Source organism: Channa argus, chromosome 6, assembly GCF_033026475.1.
Source record: "Channa argus isolate prfri chromosome 6, Channa argus male v1.0, whole genome shotgun sequence".
Classification (NCBI taxonomy): Eukaryota; Metazoa; Chordata; class Actinopteri; order Anabantiformes; family Channidae; genus Channa; species Channa argus.
Genome location: NC_090202.1, coordinates 6433303 through 6461297, shown reverse-complemented (window position 1 = coordinate 6461297; position 27995 = coordinate 6433303). Strand labels below are relative to the sequence as shown.

Below are 27995 nucleotides of genomic sequence, written 5' to 3'. Positions count from 1 at the left end.
ACAATGGCTACAATACAGCAAATGGTGTTATTATCTCAGACCACTGCATTCTGTTATCTCTCTCTCACCTTTTTGCTTCCACTGGGGTAAAGAAAAAAGCCATATTTCAAAGTTGTTATTTACATATAGGTCTAATAACCCTCTTTGTTCCCTCTCCTTCATATATTCATTTTGATATTCTACAGTATTTACCAATAGGGGCTTTGAGTCGCACACCCAAAAGAGGCGGAAGGTAATGAATAAATTAAGCATTAGAGTGAAGACAGAGTCCTACTTAGAGGTCGCAGTTATTTTGCTGCCATTTTAAAACAGGCAGATCGCCGAGGAATACGGCAGAAGAATCCGGCCGGTCAGATGCAAGCGAGCGGCTGTAAATGGGCGGCCATCGGGGAGCACCTGAATAATTTATAACTCCTCATGTTGTGCCGCACAACCAGCTCAGGTTTATTTCAAACAAAGAGAACACGATGTCTGTTATGAATTTCTGTCATGCTTTGTCTCCGCCAGCCGTGTTTTGCATTCTACATTTTTACACACTTTAGATTTATTTTATTTGATCTATCAAACCACTGACATTCACTTGTGAATGTAACAGCTGTGCTTACTTCCGGAGCCATCAAGCAAAAAAAAAAAAAAAACTAAAAACTAAAAACTGGATCAGAGAATAGAAAGATGTATTTTAGTGTTCTCTTAATCTGGCAACTCTGATCTTCCTGTATCCTGGGACGTCCCACTACATCAGTCTCCAGAGATGCCAGGTCTAACTGACAACAATTCTCCTGAGAAACTCACAGTGCGAACTGTTCAAAATCCCCCTTTTGTGAGACATCACACTGAGAGCCCGTTTGCCTTTTTTTATACAGAAACTCTACCAGAAAAGTTGAATGCATTTATAATCTCCTCTAGAGTGGATCCGGCATGTTACAAAAAAATAGCATTTAAAATCTAGTATAAATGGTGTAAGTATAGAAATCCACTGTAAACATGACTTCTTTCACTTGCCACATCTTCCTCTGTGCACAGCAGCAGATCACAGTTTTGATCTTAGTCTAAAATCCTCGGTCAGTGGCTGCAAGCACAAATGTCTATATAAGATGTCAGTAAAGAGAAGTGACTGAAAAAATAGAGACTCAGTAGCCTTATGTAGTAGAATATTGGCACTGATAGAAACTTAAAGTGCCTTTTTTTTGTATTACAATTTTACAGACTTTAAGAGTATAAATTTTTATGTGATGTTCATCAACATTATGCCAATATTTTAATGACTATGTGTTTTAAAGCATAGAAAACTGGCTGAGGAAACACCGTCTTTTCCTACAATATCCAGCATTCACTGCAAAAACAGCTCAGCTCTCCCGATTCCGGCCCAGTTACTGTACATTTCCTCTGCCAGCACAGTGAATGTGTGAATGAATTCTGTATTTGAGCATTGAGCACAGTCCTAACTTCACTGCACATTACAAATGTACAAATATAATAATTTTCCACAACACTTGAAAAATCATTACAGCTCCGCAGACGAGAAAGGTCAGTAGAAATAATAAACATCCTGATAACTCATTTGCTAATTAGCTGCCATTTTAACAATCATGTACCACCACACCGTAGCAAACGTTTAAGATGTTACTGCACTAGTTTCCCTTTTGACAGTAGCTGTTTCTGCCTGACTTTTAAAGAAAGTTTCATAGTGCTGTCACACACAGCTGCACTCTGTGATCCAATAAAGTCAGCACCATGACTCAAGGATAAACCAACAGAAACAAATACAAGCATGAGGGATGCATATGAATCAAGTATCAAAGTTTCTATTTTTCCACCTTATTGACCTGTGGTCAATTGTCAAACAATCTGCACACCTTCTTCTTAGACAGACAACCCAGTCACACTAATCTGAGACATTTTCAAAACATACATCATACATGCACCACACATACAAATACAAAATAACCTACAAAATAAATGCCGAGCAGCAATTGTCTTAGCTTTATGCACGAATACTTTATAAGTAATCTCCCTTTTTACCGGAACCCATATCATCTGACCTGCTGACGTTATGAGCTTTCTGGTTTCACTTCCTCCAACCCTCTGTTGCAAGCAGGGCATAATCAACAAATGCAAATACATTAGATTTAAAAAAAAAAATAGCCAACATTGCCATTTTTTTTCCCGCTTAGCACACTGTGTTTGTCAGTCAACATGGTAAAGACAGTTGGTCCTGCTACCGACCGTCTGCCCCACGCAGACACACAGACTGCTGTTCTACCGTAAGCACAGAGAAGGTAAATACAGGTTGAAACCACTGTGGACTGAATGTAACGTTGGAAACTCATTGGAAATTCATTTTAACAATATGCAAAAGTAAAACGTAACTAGCAAGGCTGCACAGGGTAACGCTTGGATGAGCTGTGTAACAGTCACAAAACAGTAACGCTTGGGCTCTGAACACTTGGATGACCGATATTCTGTAATGTCCCTGAACGTTTCCAACCCACAACCACAACACACTACAGCTTCCATTTAGACACAGTGTTTTATGTAGCACTGTGCACAAACACCAGTGATAAGTCCACCTCTATCAAGAAAACAGAAAACTTAACCATCAATGCTTGTCTTTAGTATTATCTTATCTTCAGCTGCTGCCGTTGTCATTACTGAAGCTTATTAACTGGCAAAGCTGATAGAGGCAGGTGTCTCTAAGGAAACGATGACAGCTAACCTTACTGTCTTAACCACTAATGCCAGCTACTACGTAAAAACAGATGAGCCACTGATTTCAGTTCGGAGATCATTCAAAAACATATAAATATACCGTAGCACTAGATTATATACATATAGCACAAACCAGGACATTAACCACTGTTAATGCAGGTGTCTCTAAGGAAACGATGACAGCTAACCACTGATGGGACTTCAGATGTTCACCCTGAGCTGTAGTGTCGAAGCTCATTCACCAAGAGTCACTCTGTTGCAATTGAGAAATGTTACAAATATACATTCATATATGTATATAGACAAATACTTTCATACAAAAAATATTTAAAGCAGTTCAGTTACACATCTTTAATTTAACAAACGTTTTTATTTATCAAGTCGATTTAGGGTCCATGTCAATGCAATCTCACATAAGCTTGTGTAGTCAGTGTTCACGTGTTCCAACAGCAGGATGTTGTACAGACATACAAATACAGAGACTTTTTGAAATATTTAGACATACTAGCTTTGCATGTTCACCAAGTAGCTTCTCGCGCCTGCTTAAATGCTCCATGTCCATGCTCCTTGTCTAAACTAGCCCTAAATGTTTTATTCTAACAATGTCTTTCTTGCCATACAGATTTAGGAATATCACAATAAAACCCCTGTCTGTACACTGCTGCACGTTATCGCACTTGAGTGCTAACATGTTGTCAGAAAGGTTTCTAAATATGGAGACACCTCCCTCAGAGGTAGGGCCAACTGAGGCTCCAGAAACACAGATTGCAGCTGGAGCAGAATCATCCAGGGTGAGCTCACGCGTCTTGGAGCTTACTGAGAATTTTCGATGTCAGACTTTAACATGTCACATTTAACAATAGAACTCAGGCTGAAAGAGGCTGCTGATCCGCTGATAATTCCCACACACACACAAGAGGCTGTGAGAGAAGGTTTGTTTCTGGAACGCGTGTAAAGCCTATTAATACTGTATGTAATGATATTCTAAATAATAAATTCACTAAATATTATCGTAATAAATTAGCATATTCATTTGATCATTTATGGACTCACAGGTCTTTTGAAATTGTTTTTGCAGTGGAAGGACAGATTCACATTTCACTGTAGTTTTTTTTTAACAAAGATCTAAGAGGATTAAATCCCATTTTGCAGCTCATCTTTGGGATCGCACAGAAATTTGCTGCTCTGTGAGATGGTAAGTCTTGCTTCTTTGCGCGTGTATGAACCAAAGGTGAGAAATCTTTGCTCACCTCTCCATCATAATCTTTCGTTCATTAAGGAGATCTATTTTCTGCCCCCCTTGTACCTTTTGACTGGACTGCAGATTCTGACAAAGTGCCTAAGTCTGTGCTCTTTAATGATGATACATGAGAGTCATCCTGAGCATATTTTCAGATCAAGGGGATGTGCTGAGACTGTAAACCTGGGTGGTGACATGTGGATGGTAAATAAAAAATATGTTTGTTTTTTTCCTGAAATTTAAAAAAAAAAAAGAAAAAAGAAAAAGAATATTTATCTTTTCATGCAGCGCAGCTCTTAAAATGTCAGGAAACAACTGAAAGAATCCCAAGGTGCTTTAACGCTGAATCATTGATTATAACATTGACCATTAACCCCTATTTTCTAATGTGTTTATCTATAATTGGGGTGTCACGACTTAAGCCATTACAAGGGAACAAGGAGCACAGCAGTTCAATAAGTTTTTCAGCTGTAAAGTAACAAGTGCTCTGCCTTCATACATTTTGATTTTGCACAAAGCTGATTATGATACAGAAAATGTGGTGCAATGCTGTGTTCCACAAACTTTTTTTTTGGTGCATCTACGCCACTGCGGTAATGAAGATTAATACACAAACTCTCCGATACACACACTCCTAAAAACGGATTCTATTGTGTGTGAAATGTAGCTGTTATTCAGCTTGCATTGCTTTGACACGGAGCGTTTTGCAACAGCCATTTCTCAAACTGACACAGAATAAAGAAGGGTTGCGGCCTCCTCCTGTTTAATTATAGCGCCCTGAGAAAAGAAGCAGATGCCAACAAAAGACATCAAAACAGTTATTTGCATGAAGAGTCTAATTTCAAAATGAGTCAAAATCTATATTTTGGCGTGCTGATATTTTCTGCCTGCTCAAAGTGCACTCATGGAGGAAAACAGTTCATCTAAAAGCCCTACAATTTTCCAAGACATTGGACTCATGTCAATTGGTTTCACTTTTTCCGGCTTTATTATAAAATTGGGAAAGCAACATTTAATTTAGGAATTACAAAATCAGCTGCAAGGAGGGAAATGTTGCACAGTTCAGAGTATCTATTAAAGTGATTTCAAACATATACACTATAAACTTACTCTCTGCATTGCTGGTTATAATCAATCATTAATAAAATACCTTGCTCGCGGCTTGTTAATTACTATTAAGCATTATGGTAATGATTTCATTCTATATAGACAACACAGGGTATTTTCATACCCTCTGGTAATGCTTACGAAGCCTTTGTCAAACTTTAGGGAGGAAAAACCGTTAAATAAGCATTTTAACAGCATCCCAAAGTATCACCACTAATTACTTTACATGTTTTATTTATTTACAGGCTTATTTATTTTTGCAGCAATCCTATATTTGTATTAAATTCATCTGATTTGTTTTGATTACTGAACCGACAGTTCTGACAACTTAAGCAAATGAGCTTTGTAGTTGTAATGGCACAAAATTAAGTAAAAATACATGTCAACATGATTTTCAATGCTACTTTGAAGACTCTCGCTTTCTTCTCTTACTTTTTTCCTCTGAATAAACAAAAGAAAGATTACAAATTGTCCTTCTTGTGTTGTTACCTATCATTTTCCTCTTTAAGACTCATTACATATTGCTCTTGCTGAGCTTTTCTTCATACAGTATTTAAAGACTTGTGGTGTGTATGTGTTATCAGCATTAGGATGCTTACAAAAACTTCTCTATGAAGCGCACATGTTTGCACTGACATATGAACATGCATGAGCTATTAGACTGCCAGCGACAGTGAATGTGTAGGCCTGTGTTATAGTCTGTTTCCTGCAGTCTCGCTTTACGAAACAGCTTTGGAGGGAAAACTAATGAAAGCATTGTCACCTGAGCTGCACATGTAATAGAATGTCAAAGGTGTCAAACTAATTTCCTGCACTCCGTTTCCCACTAAGAGAAACCAGAATCAACTTTGCAAACAATATAGGAATTAATAAACTCACATCCACATGGTGAACAATTATTTAATGTAACACCACAAAGTAGAATCAGACATTCAACTTGTCTCATCCTCACTTGAAATAGTCTGCTTATTCCATTAAAAACATAATAAGCTACACATCCTGTTTCATGTATTTCTGGGTAAAAAAAACGAACAAAAAACAATAATGTGTAATTGCTCACAGTACAGAATAATAACATTCGATTTAAGCCGGTTGGCGAATTAGCTGATATAGCTGATTCCTGCGTCTCTGTGCAGCGCTAAAGCCGGGCACTGCCCTTGTGTAGGACTGCCAGTTCGAAGCAAGAAAAATCAATGTCCTCTCACAGTGCCACATTATGTAAACCCCAGCCACCTGAAAACAATCAGGTTCAATATCTGCAGTGTTTAGTCGCCATGCCTGGTGTGTGTTGATGTCTTTATACATACTGGCTTCTTCTCTGAAGCACTGTATGTTTCAACCACACCACATTTATTTCGCAGCTGTTAGTAACTCATTAATTTACTGTTTAGGATCTTAGAAACAATATACTGTCAATGTACTAGAATATTTAGTATTTTAGTATTGCAGCGTTTACTAAGATAAAGGATATGAATACTTTTTTCCACAAGTGATAGGTGATTAGTGTAAAACACAAAATTATTCCGCCTAGACAAGTGACATCACTTGTTTGTGCTCTCGTACCTTGTTGACACACAATTACCACTGTTGTTCATTTTTATGACACTGATGAGGTTCTTAGTGCAGGATTACAGACTTTAATCAAATGGAAAGAGATGTGGTGTAAGTCTTCAATTTGACAGGCTGACCTTTAAAAAAAGATAACAAAATTATGCCGAAGGAAGGGGTGTATAATTTTTCATTGATTCATTAAAGAATCATAAATAATAGGCCTGGATGAGTTGCCCTCTGGACATCATTCAGGTAAGGTTTAAAGGTGAAATGACATGTAAATGTCTATGCTGAAGGGAATCATGGGTCACCATAGGTCACAGAGGCTCACGGAGGCCCTGTTGTTCATACCTACCAAATCCCAGCAACACTTTGTGTGGAGGAATTAAAATGTAAGGAAAAGAAAACAATGAAGAAAGTGAAAAAACCCAGAGAAGACGAAGCAGTTGGTAGATGATGTACATGTAAACATCTGTACTGACATACGTGCACGCCCGCCAAATTTCAACACTATCTTGTGTGGAGGCAAACTGATTACCAAGCTAAACTCTGAAATATGTAATATTCATCAGTTCTGATTTTCTAAATGCGAGAATGCTGCTAGAAAACACAAAAATAAGCCACATGTGCTTGCTTAATTAAGGCACGCAGAAGCATGATTCTGCATCTACTTTGGTACTACTGTGTGATGACCATCTGTGTTCTGTGTTCGAAGCGTCAAAGTTGCCAGACATTTTTTATTAGGTTTAAATTATCACCTGTGAGATGCGTTCCCATCCCTGTGCTGCGAAAGTGACAACGGGCGGAAGGGTATGGGATGTGTTGTTGCACCAACGCAATAACGGCGGTTTTGTGATGCTTGAAAGTGGTTACTTTACAGTTAAATAACGGTATTTAATGGGCTCACCAAAAGGTCAATCTGTCAAGTCGGCGACTTACACCTCCTTTATCTCTCTATGGAGCAAAGAAGAGCAGCTTGTCAAAAATAAAACCAATGGGAAAAAGGAAGGAAAAGCCTCAAGTTATTTCACCGCATAGATATAGAAGTAATTTTTGTATTTGTCTTTGGCAGATGCATTTTTAAAAATGTGAAAAAGTATATTCAGCTGCTCTAGACAAAAGGAGCACATCTGTGGCATCGTTTCATGCTGAGTTTATGCCATGTGAGAGTAGAGCAGATGAAGAGCTACCCTTATCTCTCTGTAAACATGAAGACAACTCAGCTTGTTCTAGAATATCAAAAGTACATTCCATATACCATAAATTATTGCTTCATTATATAATGATAAAGTGAGTCCCCGAATCCTTTAATAAGCATAAAGCAAATTTAAATACTTTAAATATCTATGACCAACCTCAAATACCTATAAGGAATATGAGCAATGTACATTTTCAGAAGTTTATCTAGCAATCTATTGTATGTATTCAGAATCCATGTTCACAGCTGCCCAGGGTGTTTTTTTTGCTCTTCATCAATGTGGCTGTTTTCCCTATTGAGATAAGGAATTAAATGTGCAGGAGCAGAGGGTGCTGAGTTTGCTGCAGGGCGGCGAAGCAGCAGCTCTGATAATGGAGCCGGTTCCCATTGTGCAGGCTATGAGGCAAACAGCCGTGGCGCCAGCCCAACCCTGCCTATGTGAGAGGATAGCTAACAGTGGCTCTCTGCAGACGCTCACACTCTCTCTCTGTATGAGAGCATGTGGTTAAATTGCCATGTGACAGTGTTTATTGCATGTTTTTTTTTTATATTGGAATGCGAAAAAGGGTGAAACTAGTTGTTTGCCTTTGTGTGGAATGCAATGCGAGAAGCCATAAGTCAAACAATTATTTCATCCTGTGAAATCAAATTGAGTGATCAATGGAGTTTGAGGAGGGAAATTATTATCAAAGTCTTTCCCCTCTATGCCTCTGGCCCATCACTTACTGCTCATGGTCACAGTCAGGATGGTTAAGAGGGATGGTATATTATGGAAATGAAAACAGGGTTTTAATTTTCCTTTGGAAACTCACCCAAATATCGTGTCGTTTTGGATGCTCCTCACAGCGCTCACTTCAAAGCAGTCTGCAGAGAGAAAAAAATGGACACACCTTAATGTGCAAGCACAAATAACATTGGGGGCCATACGGCTCCGGTTGTAATAGTGTCAGAATCATAAAAAGGCTCAATTTATAGTTCAATCTTTGGATTTCATCTCAGGCTCAATACAAATTATTTGATATTCATGTAGTGGTAGAACAATCGTTTTCTGCCCAGAGCTTCTCTGTTTGATTCAATTTAAAAGAGGATAAATACAGGCAGAAATATGATTTTACCTGCCTCCTTCTTCAAAAATGATTTCAGATTTTATGTGCATAGCTAATATTTGTTTTTAGCCTGAATAGTAATTAGCCTTGGATTGCACACTTGTAATAGCTTGAGTTTTTTTTTATACAAATACAATGAATGAATGAATTCTATTGATCCTGATTATACAACATGCACCATCTGTAGGTTTTGCACTTTTTCTTCATGCAAAACAGTAATTAATGAAATATTGGCTTTATATAATACTGTGTCACTATAGAGTTTACTGTATGGCCATTGTAGGGCCATTTATTTTAATTCTGTGTGAGAGAAAAACACCACAAGTGACTTTTTAATTATTATTAATCAAAGTTAAGGTGAATGTATTAACAGAATATGAGTTGGTTGGGGTAGCTAGCAGGTGTAAACTGTAAAGGACTTGAATAGGCTAAACTGCATTTTAACCCAAGCAGCTGGGGGCCCAAATATATATGTAACTGTAATAAAAAGTAGTTTGAGTCAACAAGCTGATCCTACCTATAAAAACGTGCTCTTGACCTTATGAGTTCATGGGTTGTATTAGCCAGCACAATTATATACGGTACTACAATGTGTTAGTGGTATGTGTGTGTGGATACCACTTAGGTAAAATATGACTTGCTGCTTTTTAGCTTTTGATTATTAGAGACAAAAAAGAAAGAGGACTCCCACATACAGCATCAGCAAATGTCAAGGATAACGCAACCTAGCCCGACACATATTTTCACTGTGGTCCTCGATATAAAAAATATGTCTCGGCCTACCATCAGATTGCACATATTAAAATGATAAGACAATATGAATGATGAAGGTGTGGATGGTGACGAATAACTCTACAGCTTTTATCATTGTCACTGTCCAGAGACGTGCTCGATTTATGACTTGCCTCTAGTTCTAATGCAGCACAAATGCAGTAAATACAATCTAATCTGCAGTAAATACAATTTCTTATAGGTCATTCATTTAAATACATGTTATATTGTATCAATTTGTCCTATAAAATGACAGCTGTCGATAGCAGATTTTTATCAGCTAATTAAGCTAATGTCAGCTCCAGGAGTTGGCAAAAAATGCTGACATCCAAGTGTTCTTACTGTAAATACACACTTAATATTTACAGTATATTCATGATATAATGGACTCATGTTGCAAGCAAAAAGTCAATATCCTCATCAGCTCATGATGTACATACAGTAAAATGTATAAAACATGAAGATAAAAATAAAGACACTGATCAGTACAAGTGTGAAATCACTGCTTAGATTTAAATGCTTGTATACAGTTTCAAACAGTGTGTTTTAATACTTTTAATATGCCAAGAGAGGAGGCTTTCAGGAAGACAAATACGAGGGTTTTGCAAACCTAAGGCTTTCTTCTGGGTGATGGTGGTTTGTTCTGCAGGACTGCAAACCTACCCCAATCCAATAAAGAGCAGGACAGAAGTGCTAATGTCAGCCCAAAATCTGATAGCATCCACGGCCACTTTCTACACAGTGGAGAAATACTACGCAGTCATGGATGTTGCTTTAATATTAACATGTCACCCCGTAAAATGATGTTAGCTAGTTACCGTGGGTATATTCATGCACCTATGTAATGAATTCGAGTTCTAATTCTATCTATTACAGCTTATGCTGGAGCAGATAAACACACAGTTTAATCCATTGATTACTGTTTTGCTCTTGTGCAGTTGGTTTTGAAAGGGTGTAAAAAAAAAAAAAATACACCACTCTCCAAACTCTTTAAATGAAAGTACTGCTCATCCTTTGAAACACTTTTTGGCAAGCAGAAAAAAAATCAACCCAGTTTATTCCAGTGACTGACTTCAGAAAATCAAGCAGCACTTAACTGCATTCATAGACTTTACTTCGCATAAATACTGTACGTGAAATTGAAAAGACACATCTTTAAGTGTCTCCGGTGCAGTGGTTTCATTCACACCTAGGCTTCAGTGATATCCAACCCACATGCACAGTGACTAAACTCTGCAGGAGTGAGGTGAACTAAACCAAACAGGTCAGATGTAAGTAGATTTCAGAGAAAATGATCAAACTTCTTGGAACTAATTTAAAGTACTGCAGTACTGTATATAGGCTAAAGCCATTCAACGGAGCCAGAATTTCTTTCCCCTCTCTCCCCATAGTGCAAAACTAAAGGCTCGCACGGAGCTATCACAGTTAATTGAAGCTTTTGTAGATGAAGAGAAAGAGACCACTTTCCCCCCCACCCCCCTTTTTTTTCTTTCCTTTTCAGGAATAATGACGACAGAGGAACAGCTCTGATTCTCCACTGTCAAACCTAATTGCCAAAGCAGAAATCTTGATTAGGATCTCGGCCGGCCATTTTATCAGCTATGGCCAAAGCACCACAGGGTGGTTGTCCAAGCAAGACATATTTACCAACCCGAACTCTGACTTCTGCTCAGTGTAAACAAGACACGCCTCGACACAAGACCCTGACATTGAGAGCAACCTTCAAAGGTTGATCAGTGGCCATCCATTACACCTAGGAGAAGACAGGCCTCTCATTCTTCGTTACTGTCACGTTTTTAGCCCACCTCCTATTGCAGAGCTGCCTGAACATCCTCCTATCAGTAACATAACAGTGTTTGGGGTGTGTTTGCCGAGTTTAACTTAAAGCTTCTATTTTCAAAATGCCATTACATAACTTCCAATGGGCAGCTTTCCGACTGACCTGATACAGAGATGCGAGAAGTAGCCTATAATTTCACGCATTAGTGCATTTCACTGAAAGGCCCGTCCTATGTTCATGTGCCCTGAAGCATCACTTCAACACTAGGCAATTGATTAAAACACATTCATACTGCAAATATCATGCAGGCTATTCATGCCGCTTTAGCTGAAATTTCATTGTGACTGCATGCTAACTGCCCGTCCATCTAGCCATCAAGATCCCACACAGACACATCGGGAAAACAGACTTCAGTGGACGGAGACACGGCAACGAGGCTCATGAGAGGAATTTCTGCTCCGCATTTTAGTTGTTGTTGTTTTTCTAATTAATCACACTAGTAATGTGTGATTTGCTGCAGAGAGGGGAGAAAGGTTGCATACTGAACAAAATAACAAAAGCTGTTTTGCTTCAAAAACACTTTAAATATTAGATGTCTCACTCTCGTGTACTGGCACCAGCCATGTCTTTGTTTCTGATAATGCAATGGGCTTATTAAAACAGATGACTTGCAGTTTTTACAGCATAACTGATACAGTTACTGTATCTCTGTGCTGTAAAAGACAATAGTGCAACTAATGCAGATGTTTATTTTTATTTTTAACTCTAATGCCTGTTAATGTTTTTTGTTTTTGTTTTAAATTAAGAGATTGTTCATCTATAAGAAGATACTGAAAATAGCTAAATATAATTTCCCAGAGCCTGAGATGCAATGTTCAAATGACTTGTTTTATCCAACCGCCTGTTCAAAATCAATTAAACTCAGTTTATTACTTTTAAATAAAACACAGACTAGTATCAAATTCCTACATTCAGGTAGTAGCAATCAGAAATTCAATGATATCTAATATGTGACACAGATGGACAGCCCAGGCACAGACAGGTAGACAGGACATGTCAGATAATGCTGGAAAGTTATTGTTGGATATGTAATTCAGTGATCTAGAAACAGATTGTCATTGATGGCCATTTTGAAATCAACTTTCTACCAATAATTCACCACTTAAGGTGGGGACACACAAGAGAAGTCTAAAAGGTTGTCAAAGACTGGACACTTCACATATAGACATATACACATAGACAACAAATGTAGATTTCTAGTATCTGACCCTGGGGAGCAGCACACACCTGGCGGCTGTGTAAAGCATGGGCAACACACTAAACCTAGTACTAAGGATAGACACACTCCCAAATCAAGCAAAAGCAAAGAATTCTTGCATGTTCTTGTACCACAACAAATATGGTAGCAACAGGGAACTTTTGAACTTAACAATTTGTACATACAAAGCAAATGCCAAAAAAAGGCCAGTAATGAAAATCATTTGATTATAGTGGGTCTTAATATTAGGCAAATACAACCTCAGGCAAACAACAAAAGGTCTGGAGCATTCAGGGCATTTCCATTTCCAAAGGATGTGGAGGTCAACGTTCTACTGTGAGAACGATTATTCACAAGTGGAACCCCTTCAAGACAGTTGCCAGTCTTCCCAAGTATGGACATCCCAGCACATTCGCCCCAAGGTCAGACTGTGTAATGCTCAGTAAAAACACAAAAAACCCAAGAGCTACATCTCCGACCCTACAGGCCTCACTGAACATGTTAAATGTTAGAGTCCATGACAGCACAATCAGGACAAGACTGAACAAGTACATGTTGTTTAGAAGGGTTTCCAGGAGAAAACCTCTTCTGTCTAAAAAGAACATGAAAGCATGACTGAGTTTCACAAACCTGCATCTAAACAAACAACACGATTTCTGGAACAATTTCCTATAGACAGACGAGACCAAAATGGGGTTGTTTGCCCTTAATGCCCAGCACCATGTTGGTGAAAACCAAACACAGCATTTAAGTAGAAACACCTCATACTCACTGTAAAGCACAGCGGTGGAGTGATGGGGATTTGGGCTTGTTTTGCAGCCACAGGTCCTTGCAGTCCTTGAGTTGACCATGAAGTCTATATACCAGAGTAATCTAGAAGCAAATGTGAGGCCATCTGTCCAACAGCTAAAATTTGGTGGAAATTGGGTCAAACAAAAGGACAATGACCCTAAGCGCATCAGTGAATCCACATCAGAATGGCTGAAAAATAAAAGAATCAAGTTTTGAAATGGTTTAGTCCAAGTCAAGATCTTATCTTATCTTATGATACAAATGAAATGCTGTGATGGGACCTTCAGAGAGCTCTGCATAATCGAATGCCCAAAAACTGAAGCAATGTGGTAAAGAAGAATGGGCCAAAAGTCCTCCACAATATGTTAAAGACTAATTAAGTCATATGGGAAAGGATTACTTTTGGTTATTGCTGCTAAAGGTGGACCTAGAAGCTATTGAATCACAGGGTTGCCAAGTATTGCCCCCATTTTTTTTTCTTTTTTGCTTCATTTTCGTTGCACACGACTGTATATGGATCAAAAGTATAGGAAACATGTATCTAGTTCTCAGATGTTTGGTTTGGTTTTCTGAATGTATAGTCTATAGAACAATGTTGTGTGTGTCACATGACAGCCCCCAATAGTCCCCAAATGTTTCCTGCTATTACGGTATTAACAACTCTGCACATAATTTGAAGTATTCTGAATTCCACTAAATCCTGACATTGCGTTAGCTTATTTTGACAAATAGTTTCAGCTCTATAACAATAAAAACAGCTTTAGATTCCATCACACATTTAGATTCTTTCCATAAAGTGGAATGGATTTGCTGTGTGTACAACATGATTGATGATCCACTCTGTACTAAAAGTGTAGCTGTCAGGGTGGTGATGCTCTTCCCTGCTTTTCTCAACACTAACTCTGGCTTCTCATTTGCAGCCGTCCTCAAGGACAAGCAGATATTTGTTCATTGTTTCAGGATCTCACAGCTTCAGCGCTCAGAGAGAGAGGCAGGCGTTTGGGTAACTGTAACATTGAATCACGTCTTCACATAGCTACAAAAGAGACATTTGACAATTCTTTGTCTTTGATTTTGTATTGTTTACGGCTATAACTTGAAACATGCTATTGCAGAAAATCTGTTAGTCTATGGTGCATGATTCTATGTGGACTAAAAGATACATAGATGCATAGATTCATTACCACCGCTCAGTCGAAACACCCTCCAGAATTCTTAATGAAGAGTGAAAAGGAACCTGCTACAGGGCCTCTCTATGCTAGAGTCTAAACCATGTGTGAAAATGCTAGGCACACAGCACACCCACGTCTCTATTACACTGCCTGACTTGTCACAGGGCTAAAATAAACATTTTGAGGCCAAGGCCCACACTGCTATAATAAAGAACCTAATGAAGAACAAATAAAGAAAGAAATATTTGATCTCAGGCCAGAGTGAATGGACGAATTGTGATTAATGGTGAGAGCCTAACCTATGGAACCCTCTCATTCTGCTTTTTTAATCCCCCTCTCTCTCTCTCTCTCTCTCTCTCTCTCTCAGGAAAGGATCACTGTGGAATACAAAGGAGAATGCAAAGGAATAAGAGAAGCACCTGCTCTAATATGCTGCATGGCTAACCCATGGCTTGATTGCACCATTTGTCTCTGTCACGCATGTTAAACACGTTGTGATTTTCATCGGACACCAGCGACACTACCCCACTGACTGTGACTTAACAGACAAGCATATGGTTCTCTTAGCTTGCCTACACAGTTGGCACGCTGACCATTACCAGTGGCTTCGGGGCGGTTGATGTGACCTCCAGAGATGCGAGACATCTAGACAAAAGGCAACAACCCAAGGCGAAGTAGAGCCCTGTGCTATGGGCAGCACTGCAGAGAGCTGGAACACAGAGATAATGGCGGTGGCGGAGGCGTAAAATGATGAGGAAAAAAATTGCAACGTCTATAATTTTTGCCATGACTTGCATGTTGTGACTCCTTTGTTAGGAAGGAACTCTCGTCGTGGCGCAGACATTTACTGTGGTGACACTGAGCAATAATACAAGTTGCCTGAGAGAATCACATCAAATAATATACGCTCTAATAATTGCTCTGGTTATGCAGCTATATTTTAATAACAAAAAAAAAAAAAAAAAAAAAGACTGCTACATTTGCAAGCGTGTGTTATCCCTAAATGTGTTTCCACATATATTAGTCAGTGAACCAAGGGAAATGTGGTAAGAAACAAGTCATGTCATACGAATAATTATGCAATAAGAGCAACACAAAGTAGTGTTGCCAGTAGCCACAGAGATCAACAGGGTCACCCATGAGCCTTCAACTTACAGCCTATGAGCATCACACGGATCAGAGGTTCCCTCCATTCTTGATGTGTCAGGGAGGATCGTCTGTCGCTCTTGATCTGATGCTCTGGTAGTAAACTCTTTGCCCTCCCCCTTCCCCCCCCCCCCCCCCCCCCCCCCCCACCCTCATGAGATGAAGCCTCTGATGATGTTCGTACTGCTATTCATACACTTAGCCACACTCAGCACATTTACCGTCAGCACATAAATAATCAGTAGGTATGAAAGGAGGCAAGCGAGAACGATGAGTTCGCTTTAACACGGGCAAATTCTTGCCTCCTACTTTCACAGGGTGATGCACCCCGTTTTTGTGGTCACATTCCAGCTCTGACTCTGTCTCTGTTGTTATTTCACTCTACGCTGATGTACTCATCTCTAAACTAAAATAGAGTTTTTACTTATTAATGCAGACATAAACAAGTGACTGGCTGTCTTAATGGCTACTTTGACTGCGAGGTCTTTAATGGTCATATTGACTGTACTGAACAGCATTGATAAGGTCTCAGGTAGCATGAACTCTCTGTCAGCAACATTTTACATTTATCACTAATGGGATAGCTACACAGCTTCCTCAACCCACCTTTTTTATGTCTATTAGTAGTAGGCAAGACAATGAAACACTATACTGTTCTCAGTATAATGGAAATGACATGACAGGTTTTATCTCTATGGACTTGGTCCAGATTAGAGCCTAAAAAGTGTAAACACAGACGGTGGTCTCCTGTGTGAAGTTTAACATTCCAGTGTTTTGCCTCTCGTTCAAATTGTGGCGCACCGAGATTAGAGGGACTGTCTGGGCACCCAAATTGAATTATTCAGGGGGTAGTTTACATTTTATGCCCATGTTTGCACAAAGTTTCACAGAAATAGAAAGATGCACGTACGGAGTCATCAGCTAGGCGTAAGCTTCTGTAATGGCAGATAATGCCAGCTGTGCTCATCCCATTTAAAAGCAGCAGACAGTCTCCTAATGGGCTGTGAGGAGAATCCAGTCTGGCTTCTCCTGTGAGCATACTTTTCCTGTACATAAGGTTCCAAGACTGAGAGCAAAACATGCTGCACCCCAAACGTGATTATAGAGCACTCTAAATATTCTTTCAAGGCTACATCCCACCCCCTGTTTAAACTAAATTAGTGTTTAAAGTCAAACTAAAATTCTGCATTCTTTGTGTGAGTGTGCATGTGGTTATTTAACAATGAAACCTTTGCTGTAAAGTTGTGAATACAGCAGTTGCACAAAAGCAAAAATCGTGACTATATCCACATTTAGACCACGTTAAAATGTTCTTTAGAAGCAGTGTGTGCGCGCCATGAACAGTTCCATGGGTGCTTTTAATTTTAAAGGTTGCCCGAGGATAACACAACCGCCAACGAAACACAACCCTAGGCTGCATGTTGCATCCTTTGAAGAGTTTTGTTTTTTTCACCATTTCATTTGGTAGCAACCAAAACAGTTGAGAAAACAGTCGCCCTTCAGCTACCTTAGTGCAATCAAGCTTTAGCCGAGCCACTAAATGACCACAAAACGCACAAGCAAAAAACTGCGGGTGCATAAAATTTGCACCTGCACAGAAAACCCCTCAGCACCATGCCTTTTGCTGTAAAATGAATCATCAAGGCTACGGATTTCCCAAGTAGCTCCGTTGCAAATGGCTGTACCCACCACTGAGGTCACGAAGTCTGGACTGTGGTGTAAGTTCCGAGTTGTATATGCTACAAGTTGTAAAACTACCGTATCTCTTAGAAATAACTGCAGTGGGGTACTACAGAGGCAGTGTATAACAGGACGATGACTAACTGTGTTACCCGATAATTGTAACTGCATTACCATTGGTGGCATGAAGGATCTTTTCATTACTACAAAATTTCTTACAAAGTTTCTTAACACAGTGGTTCTGTGACTGTGTCAATAAACTGAACAGGCACCTTAATCTCCAAACCATCTTACCATCTTACTCTCTGACACAATACTACGTGTAGTTCAATGCTGTTCATCCCCAGACGTCACTAATACATTAGTTGGTGTGTGTGGCGAAATTAAGTTAAACAGTGGACGTCCATCAAGATGCTGGTTGCTTTTTCTCGAGTGAATTAACTATCTGCTTCTTCTTCTGCTGCTGTTTCCTTTAGGGGTCACCAAAGCATCAGTTTCCACCTCACTCGTTTCTCTTCATATGTCACACAACATCTCGCATATCTTCTGTCACAGCATTTATGAACCTCCACCTCGGCTTTCCACTTTTCCTGTCCGGGCACCTCCATCCTCATCATTCTTCACCCGATATACCCTGCATCCCTTCACTGCACATGTCCAAAACATCTCAGCTTTGCTTCTCTTTATTTGTCTCCAAACCGTCCTACTAGCCAACTCCTCCAGGTCGTACAACATGGCTGGTCTTACTGCCGTTTTGTAAATCTTCACGTTCATTCTTGCAGAACCCTTTCTGTCACAGATCAATCCTGACACGTTCCTCATTACTTTGAACCATTGACCCTACGTATTTAAACTCATCCACCTTCACCACCTCTGACCCTTGTAATTGCATCATTCCTCTATCTTCCAACTCGTTTACGCACATGTGAATTAGCTATTAGTTAGCTAATAACATTTACTCCATCAATTCAACTTTAGACTACTAAACGTATAATGAAAGTTTAAATTATTTTCTCTCAATTAAGTTTGTGTAAAGAGTTGAAATGCATATTAAAATGAAGTACCCCAATATATTTTTATTTTCATTGCAAGATTATCCTAGTGGAGGTTGGCAACATTTGCATATAAATATAAACTGACTTTGTGTTTACTTTGTGAAAAAATGAAAAGGCTTCATCAATCAAAGCTCAGCGTTGGGAGGGGAAGAGACGACGGTGCAAAAATGAAAAGACTGAAAGAAAAAGAAAGACACGAAAGTACAGTCATTGGTGTCCAGGAGAGGATTAGCATTACATGACCTGCCTGTGACATGTAGGCCAAACTAAATATGGCAATTTATGTGTGCTTTGGAAATTACCATGGAACCTACAGTATAGACTCAATTTAATAACACTAACCTATGTATCCTAATGAATGGGGAGCCTGGTGGCTCAGTGGTGGAGCATTGAGTTGGGATGCAGAAGCCAGTAGGTTCAAATCCCACACAAACCCAGCCACCGAGGGCTGGCAGTTCTGGCAGGACTGACATCCGGCATAAAAACGGGTGCAACACATCTCGAAATTTACCTCAAAATTTAATTTAAAATACCTCATCTCAAAAGTACCAAAAGTAAAATTACCCTTTATGTAGAATGTCTTATTTCTCATCAATGAATGTATTACTGGATTGTGATTACTGATGCATTAATGTGTACATAATGTTTGTTAATGTTTCAGCTGGTAACAATTAAACAACAACAACAATTAAAGTTCATTTTAATGGCATTATACATTGTTTTGATGAACACATGTTTTGAATTTAATATTTGTAATTTAAATCACTTTCTGTACTGTACTGCTGTTAAATTCACAATGGAGGTTAATAAAATCAGATTATTTACTGTAAATGTGGAGGTAGTATTATATCCATATATCTTTATTTAAAATCTAGAATGATGCTAACATACCCTCATGAAATAAGAGGGTGTATGTAATTTTAATAAATTACTTTTAATAGGTTATACTTATAATGCAGGAGCAACAAGAGAGGAGTCACTGTGGAAGGAGTAGACAGTGAATACAGGGTCAGAGAGACAAATGAGCAGAAAGAATGTAATGTTAAAGACAGAGAGACAACAGGAGATGATAGAGGCAGAAGTTCTGCATGGATCATTCATTACAACATTTAAACAGATTTTCATGGATTCCTGCTTGACAGATCATTTATGCTTTTGCCCACTCACATGGTTATTGCTGTCCAACATTTCAGAAAGAACATATGTAGATCAGAGAAATCTCCTGTGGTCTCTTAACAAGCTCAATTTTTGGACCTTGGTATTTCCACAACCCTGCATACATCCATGATGTTGCCTCACTGCTTCTCAACACAAGTCAGCAATCCTGACGGAAGATAGCTTGCAGCATTTTCAGGGTTGAAAAGGGAAGGTGAGATTTGCTTTTAAGTCTGCTGGGGAGATGAAGCGTAGGCATTTTGAGGATCATTTTGAATCCAACAGTGTCATTTATAGGCCCACGGCTAATGATGTTAAAAATCATATAATGCTCCAATTTTCAAAATATTCACACCAACTTAAACCATGCCTCAATAAATTGTTATGCCAAGGGAAGAATACAACTATAAAACATCCATTCATATTAAAACAGGTGTCTTCACCTTTATTGCAATATCTAAACTTTATTTTCAAATATTGTCAGTATAAATTAGCATTTTACAACTGAATTGGATTAACACATTTTAAAATGGTAGTAAATTATATTTAAGTACAGAGTAGCTCCTTTAATTTAAATTGTGATTACAGTGAGCTTTCTGTTTATTGCAACTGTTTAAATTCACTCAAAAACTTAATGGAATTCATGGTTTGATTGTGCTCAACCCCCACTGATCAGAGAGTTTTCCTGGCTTGATATGCTCTTATACAAAAAGGATGGATAAATAAAAATGTGTACATGACTTCCACTTTCAAGAGCTCCACATTTCTCACATTCAAAAATGTAAAACCGTCAATAGTTCATCTTTCTAAATATTCAAATTTCCCAGCAGAACATCCACGATACAGACAGGTAAGCTGAGATGTGATACAATGAAATTTTAATGAGTACTATGAAGAAACGGGGCCACAGCAGAAGCAAATATTGATAGGATATAATATAAGAGGATTCTGAAATATGTTGCCACAACACTCAATGCCATTTCCAATATGTTATGTGTAGCCTTTCAAATCCTTGGCAGGACAATAAAGAAGCCAAAACAAAGCCCTTTTCAACATTTAGCAGCATCTCAACGTGTAATGTCAACAATTTGTCTGAACCGACTGGTTTTGAAAGGCGATTGCTGTCTTAGCTCTCTCTCAAGCAGTCATGGTTAGCTGGACTTGGACAGCCTTGCTCTGTAACGCTGACAGAACAGTGCTTCCACAGAAAAAAAAACAAAAAAAAAACCACCAGAAAAACCCTGTCATGATCCACAGTTACAGTCTCATTTGATCTTCGGCACGAATGTGCACAGAGCACTATTGTTTGTTCAGCCCCTGAGATTTGCTCGAGTGTTAGCTTTGTGAGTCCGGTTATTTACTCCAATATCTGCAGGCCCCATAAATGCCACAGCGTTGGGGAGCAAGGCATAAAACTCGGCATGGATCCCCTTGATGACGTTTTATTAAATGGGACGAGCCTTTTCACTAACATTAAATATATTTTGCCATCTCCGAGTCAAATGATCTACAGTAACGCTTACGTCACTTCAGTGGCTAATAACAGCAAAGTGACAGCTACCACTGTAAACGCGCGATCGGAAACAACACTAAGCCTGCGAAACTGTTGTATCCTATCCATTCATTTCAGCACATTGACATCCTTGCTGATATTGAAAGGGATTATGTGACTTAAGTCTGAATGTTTTGCATGCCTGAAGAAGTGTTCTACTTGGATGGAAGCTGATCTCGCTGTGCCAGTCAGCTCTGTGTGAATACTGACTTCCTCCTTCGCAGATAATCCTGTGAAAAAGACAACTCTTTAATGCCTAACATCCTTAACACAGCTCTCTCAATTCCTTGAATCGGAATTAGCCGCCATGGGTGCCCGATCCATTTTGTGCCTCACTGTGGACCTTTAGCACATGTCACTAAAGATGTGCCATGCGCATGAATCAGCTTCAAAGTAATTGGGAAAGAAAGGTATCACTGATAAGGAATACGTTACATGAATAATACACACGTAGATGCTGTTTTGTTGCCGTTATCATATTAAAGCATCTAAACTCTCCTCCCTTCACTATGATTGTATTACACAATCTAATTTATTTGCTATTTATCTTATGTTGGGTTCAATAGAAATGCAGCTCAGGCCATTTTACGTCTTAACGGCAAGCAAGCTGTAGATTTCCATTAAGATAAATTGGAAAATGCCCTAATAGAAAGGCCACAAAACCTCAGAGTTTACTGCAAGGTTTTAAGGAAAGACAATAACATATTTGTTTTTTGTTCAGAATCCCGTTTTCTTTGTGTGTATAAAAAGAGCTCCTGCAACAAGATTTACAAGTTTTCTGAGGGCTCAAAATATATTTGAACCCTTTTAACTTGCTCTTATGATCTTGTAAAGGGCAAGATCAAATGTCCACTTTTATATTTAAGTGCTTCATAAAATGTATATCTGGGTCCAGTGCAGGACATCTGTACGTGACAAAAATGAAAGAAGACAAACGAAAACAGAGCAAAAAGAATATGGGCATGTGTCTGCATGAGTTTATTATATTACTGGCCAAATGCTCTCAACTCTATCCAGCAGAGTCTGAGGAGCGTCCGTGAAAAGAGGCAATGATGAAATAGGAGAGCAGTCAATCAAACTGCTGAGAGATGTCAATCAAAATGTTAGTCTCTAAAGTACAGGTGAGGTCAGCTCCACAGCAAAATATTATTACAATTGGTAAGTAAAATGTTGAAAAGGTTTCTTCCTTCCACAATGGTTGGTTGAGAGCATTTCAAAAAATGTGGCCCCAAATCCTCTGAAAAGCTACTACTTTGTACAGCAGGCTGAAATACTTGAACCACTGAAGACTGATTATTTCAGAAAATTAAACCAAAGTTATCCCAGTGTTTATTTTCTGTTGGAATAACTAGAACTTATAAACATAATATATTATTGGCTTATATTGTATCTTCAGTTTTCCTATGCGGTGTTTCTTAAAACAGGGATTCAAGTAATATCAAGACACATAAAAAGAAGTCTCCAACCAAAGCCACCACCATTTATACAGTAGCATTATATATTGCCTATGCTTCCCCATTGAGTAGTGGTTATCAATCCTGGTCCTCAAAGACCCCTGCTGTGGTTGTTTTCTAACTAACCTGGCACCACCCACTGCTGATCACCTGAATCAGCTACGTTCAGTCATTTAAAAGCTGGAGCACACCATCTAAGATGAGGGTGGAGTGGGAGGAGAAAAAGAAAACTGATATCTTCCAGTCTCTGAGCGACTAAACACACCTGATCCAACTATTGGGCAGTGGGTGGGATGAGATTAGTGGAAAACAAGCAAAACAGAGGAAATTGAAGACCATAATTGACAACCACTACGACAGATCACCGTTTACTCAGAGCAGCTTGTATCTCCACGTTAAAAAGCTGCACATATAGTATTACAATATGCCATAATATAATATGATATTGTACTATGCACATGCTGTTGTTCTTTCTTTTGCAAAGCAAGTTCTATCGTTTTCGTATCATTTAACAACGCATTAGAAGTAATAGCCTCGCAATGAATGCACTGTTAAAAACTATAGTGCTGGTTGTGGCATATTCCTCATCATGCAAATGTTATGTTACTATTAGGAAATGGTGACTAAAAATAAACGACGACGCCAACTGGCTGTATTGTATCAGCAACCTCCTCCAAGTCCATTTATTGCACTGTAATTTACAGCCAACAAAATATGTACTAAGATATTTTAAAACATCACAGAATGATGCACATCGTTCATCAACATGCGTATGGGGTGCAGTGTGTGAATTCATTTATACTGCAACAAAAGGAAAAATTACAGATCATAGCTCCAAGAAAAACCAAATCATCCTAAAGCCTGAAAAACCTTCAGGCACATTCATACAATGTAAATGAGGTCAAATGTGGTTTATACTGGTTCACAGCATCACCACATTTTATCGCTAACAACCATGTGCCGTTCTACACAATTCAGTTATATACAGAAAACCCAAACTGGTGGTGCTTGTATTATGCCACTTTAGACCACAGACAAAAAAGAGAGGTGAGGGCAAGGATGAAAAAATATTGCTGATTGTTAATGGCGCAGTGAGTAATGAGACACAGAGCAATGACACAGCTTTCCAACGTCTTGTTGCACGATGAGAATGAGGCAGGGAGGGGTGAAAGTGTTTTTGTTCTTCCAAGGTCAATTGTTCCACGTTGATTTTATTATGAAGTTGAAAAGAGCTTGATAATAAGCTTGCTTAATAGCCTTGTTTCAAAAGTTATTGGTGGTTACAACAATCATAACTAAGAGCGTGTTGTATTTTAAGTATACTGTAGGTGGGGAGTCAGCCTATTTTGTCTATATTGCCAAAATAAGCAGCATTTGGGAAAAAAGCATTATTTGCTGCACATACCCAAAGCCCTCGCATTGTTAGGAAGTAATGAATTTGAGCTGCACTTGACAGCATTCGTTATTTATGGCAGCAACCTTTCACATATTCTATCAGACATATTAATTAACATTGTTTGTTAGTTATGTTTTATGTTACTGGAGGCTACTTGACCGGGCTGGCAGAAAACAATAAGTGCATACACAGAGCTATTTATCATTAATTTGTCACCATTTACATTTAGGTTGGAGACAGAAATCTAATTATATAACCCAAGCCATGTTTCATCCCTTATGGGAATAACCAGTGAAAAAGTGCAAGTCTCACCCTGCAGAGTTTCAAGCTAGATTTAAGATTGGTGTCATTGGAGTTAATCTCATTACAGGGGCAAATAAGAGCCAGAGTGAAAGAACGGATATGTATACGGAGAAAATAGGATCAGCGCAGAGATTGAGCCAACTGAGCTATGTAAGGGTGAACTCATGATTTAATGGATTATACCCAGCCAAGGCGTGACGATTAGCCTGACCCCCTTGTTGGAAAGTCCCCCCCCCCCATTCACTGTCAAAGCTCGGGAAATATGCGTTTGTTCTTTATACGGCACATGAGAGGTTTGAATCTAAAACGTCCTGCAACCATGGCCACCAGACAAGGCCCTTGGACACCCCACAGATCCATCTGTGAAAGGCAGATGACGGGGGAGTTTGACTCGTACAACACACCACGCTATGACTCACAGATGGGAGCCAGCTCAGGCAGGATTTGTCACCATAATGGGAACGGTGTCTGTATATGTGTGCTGCATGTGTGCGCATGTGCTCGTTGTGTATGCACATCTTTTGAGGGTGCCTGTGAGAACGTAAGTATAGTGTGGTGAGATTGTGGTGTTGACTTTCAGCGGAAAGGGGGTGGGTGGAGGAGAGGCGCTTTGACAAGTGTGTGATGCATGCTCCGGTGACGGCAGCAGCCATCAGAGAGCAGTGGGCTGTCAGAGACTGATAACCCAGACAGGAGAAGTTAACGACGACCTCTGTCACTGGGACTATAGCACACTTCAATGAGGGCCCAGGCACATAGCTTTTTAAATGTTAAAATGATATTGACGTTTTGGGAGCATTTTAAAGTAGACCATAGGTCATTTATACATGTTAGCATATAAGGCCCGGAATCTTAAAATCACATTTGCAGAAAAGTTGGGAACAGTGTAAATAAAGAGAGAATGCAATAAATCCCTAATCATGTGAAATCTGTTTTGATTTTAAATAGTACAAAGACAACATGTCAGATGTTGAAACTGAAAAGAAATTGATTGTTCTCTGAAAAATATTTGCTCTTTTTTAAATTAAATGTCCATCAACATCAAAAAAAAAAGGCGGCAAGAAAAGGCTGTAGAGGGTGTGTAATGCTACATTACTATTACTATGGTAACGCAATGTATCACAATGACCTATCTTAAAATAGGTCAAACACAGTCAACACAACTTTTTCTCACTCCATCCACAAATGCAAGTTAAAACTCTGCCATGCTGATGAGTCGAAAGTTGAAATTTTTGGACGCCATACCAGAATAGCCATCTGACTTGTTATTAATGAACAGTTCAACAGTCACAATCTGTAATGCTATGACGGAGGATGCTGTGCACAGAGGACACACACACAACGGCAACATATGTTGCCATCCAGATTACATATTTTTAGAGGAGGCCTTGCTCATTTCAGCAACAAACCATAGAGTGTATGGTTATATATTACATCAGCATGGCTCCACAGTAAAAGAGTCCAGGGACTAGAGTAGCCTGCCTGAAGTCACGGGTTGAAAACGTTTGGAGCACTATGAGGTAAAAATACAGCCCCAAACTGCTGAGCAGATGACACCTTATACCCAGCAGGAGTGTGGACAAATGCTAGACACACAAAAGGTTGTACTTTTGACAAACTACTGTAGATCTAAGTAAACTCAGATAAAATACTTCATGACTTTAATGTAAGCCTGTTCCTGCAGGTTTACAACCAGTCTTTAAAAATAGATGTACACTACAGACTTTAATTTGTGACCAGCTGTATTTTGTTTAGGCTCCCACTATTTGCATAAATATGAGAAGCAACTTGAAGGTCATATAAGTGATGATACCTTATTTTCAGTTTGAATTTATATATATGAGGTGAAACCTAGCTGTAACTGTAAACAGATGGACGACATTTAGAAGGATTTGAGTTCTAAAGCCAACACTTTCTATCTTACTAAGGTAAGTGATGCTCATTAACGAGCAAGAATCAGCCTAATCCAATCTGTCAATTTGCTACTTCCCAACTGACATTTACAAAAGTGTAGAAGGAATACATGTATTTTCTGCTCCATAAAGGTTCATTTCTCCACTTTGCATCATCCTTCTCATGCCCAACCCTTCCCCAAAGGGCTACATTATACATGTTAAAAACTTGAGAAAATACTTTAGAAATATAACAAACTTGCAGGATATTCGAGCACTTAATCCTTTTATGAAGTACAAATACTTTAGAGAGCCAGGATCAGTTCTAGGCGGAGGCCAAGGGAGACCAGGGGGCAGAAACTCCTCACAATTACCAGAACTATCTACTTTTTTTAAAAAAATAATTAATTTTTTATTATATTAATGTTTGTATTCTCTCCAAAAATTGATATAACAAAGAATAACCTTTTTAAATTAATAATGAAAGCTGCTGAAATTAAACGGCTATACCAGTGTCTTCCAGGTTGGGTAATGGTGGTGCTGTGTCTCTCAAATTAATATTAATTTTTAATAAATGCTTAATTAGACCTGAAGTGTGTTAATCATAATGTTCCAAGTAATAATGTGCTGACACTGAAAACTTATTTGCACATTGAGCCGAAGGTAATGCTCATTTTGCCAGTATATTGTGTTGTTAATATAATTTGAAGTTATATGTTGTACTAATCTTCTAATGGTATTAATATTACGAGAGGTCAAGTTAGTTGAAATATACTTTTTACTTTTATACATCGAGTATTGTTTTTCACATTTATTTGAATAAGAACGTTGAATTAGTACTTCTGTGTTTCACATTTTGCAGTAACGATTGGAAAAGCACTTGCTGCACACTCGAGAATAATATGAAATAAATGTGATTTATGATATTGTAAATGGGACTACAACACTGAAGAAACATCATACAATCCCTTAAAATACAACGTGGAGAGTAAACATGTCTAAACAAACCTTGAGTTGTTTGAACAGACCATATAGAAATATACTATGCAGTGATTTGCAAATCATTTAAAACCTTTTTTTGATTGAAACAGTACACAGAATACATTTTAAATGTTGAAACTGAGAAATTTGATTGCTTATTATTCCAAAAAAAAAAAAAAAAACCAGAATGTCGGTCCACACAACAGTTTTGCACTTTGCCTGAGTCCATTTTAAATGAGTTCAGGCCCAGAGGAGGCCAGAGTGTATCTGGATCTGGAGTTTTATATCTTTTATTCGTTTTACTGTAACTGTCATACAAATGAGAATGTTCAGCAGTTAACGAGATCCAGGCAAGAGTAAGGCAAGAATAGCATCTCGGAACAATATGGAAGAAACAAAATGCTCAGTGTCCATTTCCAAAACAGAGCTCAGAGGTACAGATGTTTGTATCACTTGCAAAGGGGGAGAAGCTGGAAGAGGTTGGGACCAGGGCGAGAGCGGTCTGCAGAGATTATTTCATTTCTCTTGAGGTGTAAAGACCTGGACAGTGGGCATAAGGGCACTAATAATGATTTTCTGCAGTTCTTACTGCTTGTTGAAGTCTGTTCCTGGCTGCTCCAAACAAGACTGTGATAGAGGTTTATGGGACAGACTCATGGGCAGCAGCGTAAAACTGGATTTTTGAGGATGAAGTTGT

General features: G+C 38.8%; 1 protein-coding gene across 3 annotated transcripts in view; it reads right to left on the bottom strand.

Annotated features, from left to right (window-relative positions):
• The window catches only part of lrfn1 (leucine rich repeat and fibronectin type III domain containing 1), a 112609-nt gene that overhangs the window by 47898 nt on the left and 36716 nt on the right, over positions 1-27995 (bottom strand). For 2 of the 3 annotated variants that reach the window (XM_067507537.1, XM_067507536.1), the window contains exon 2: positions 8618-8669. The exons of the other annotated variant lie outside the window; for it this stretch is intronic. The gene's annotated coding sequence lies outside the window, so the exon portion shown is untranslated. The remainder of the gene's footprint in view (positions 1-8617; positions 8670-27995) is intronic. 3 annotated transcript variants of the gene reach the window in all.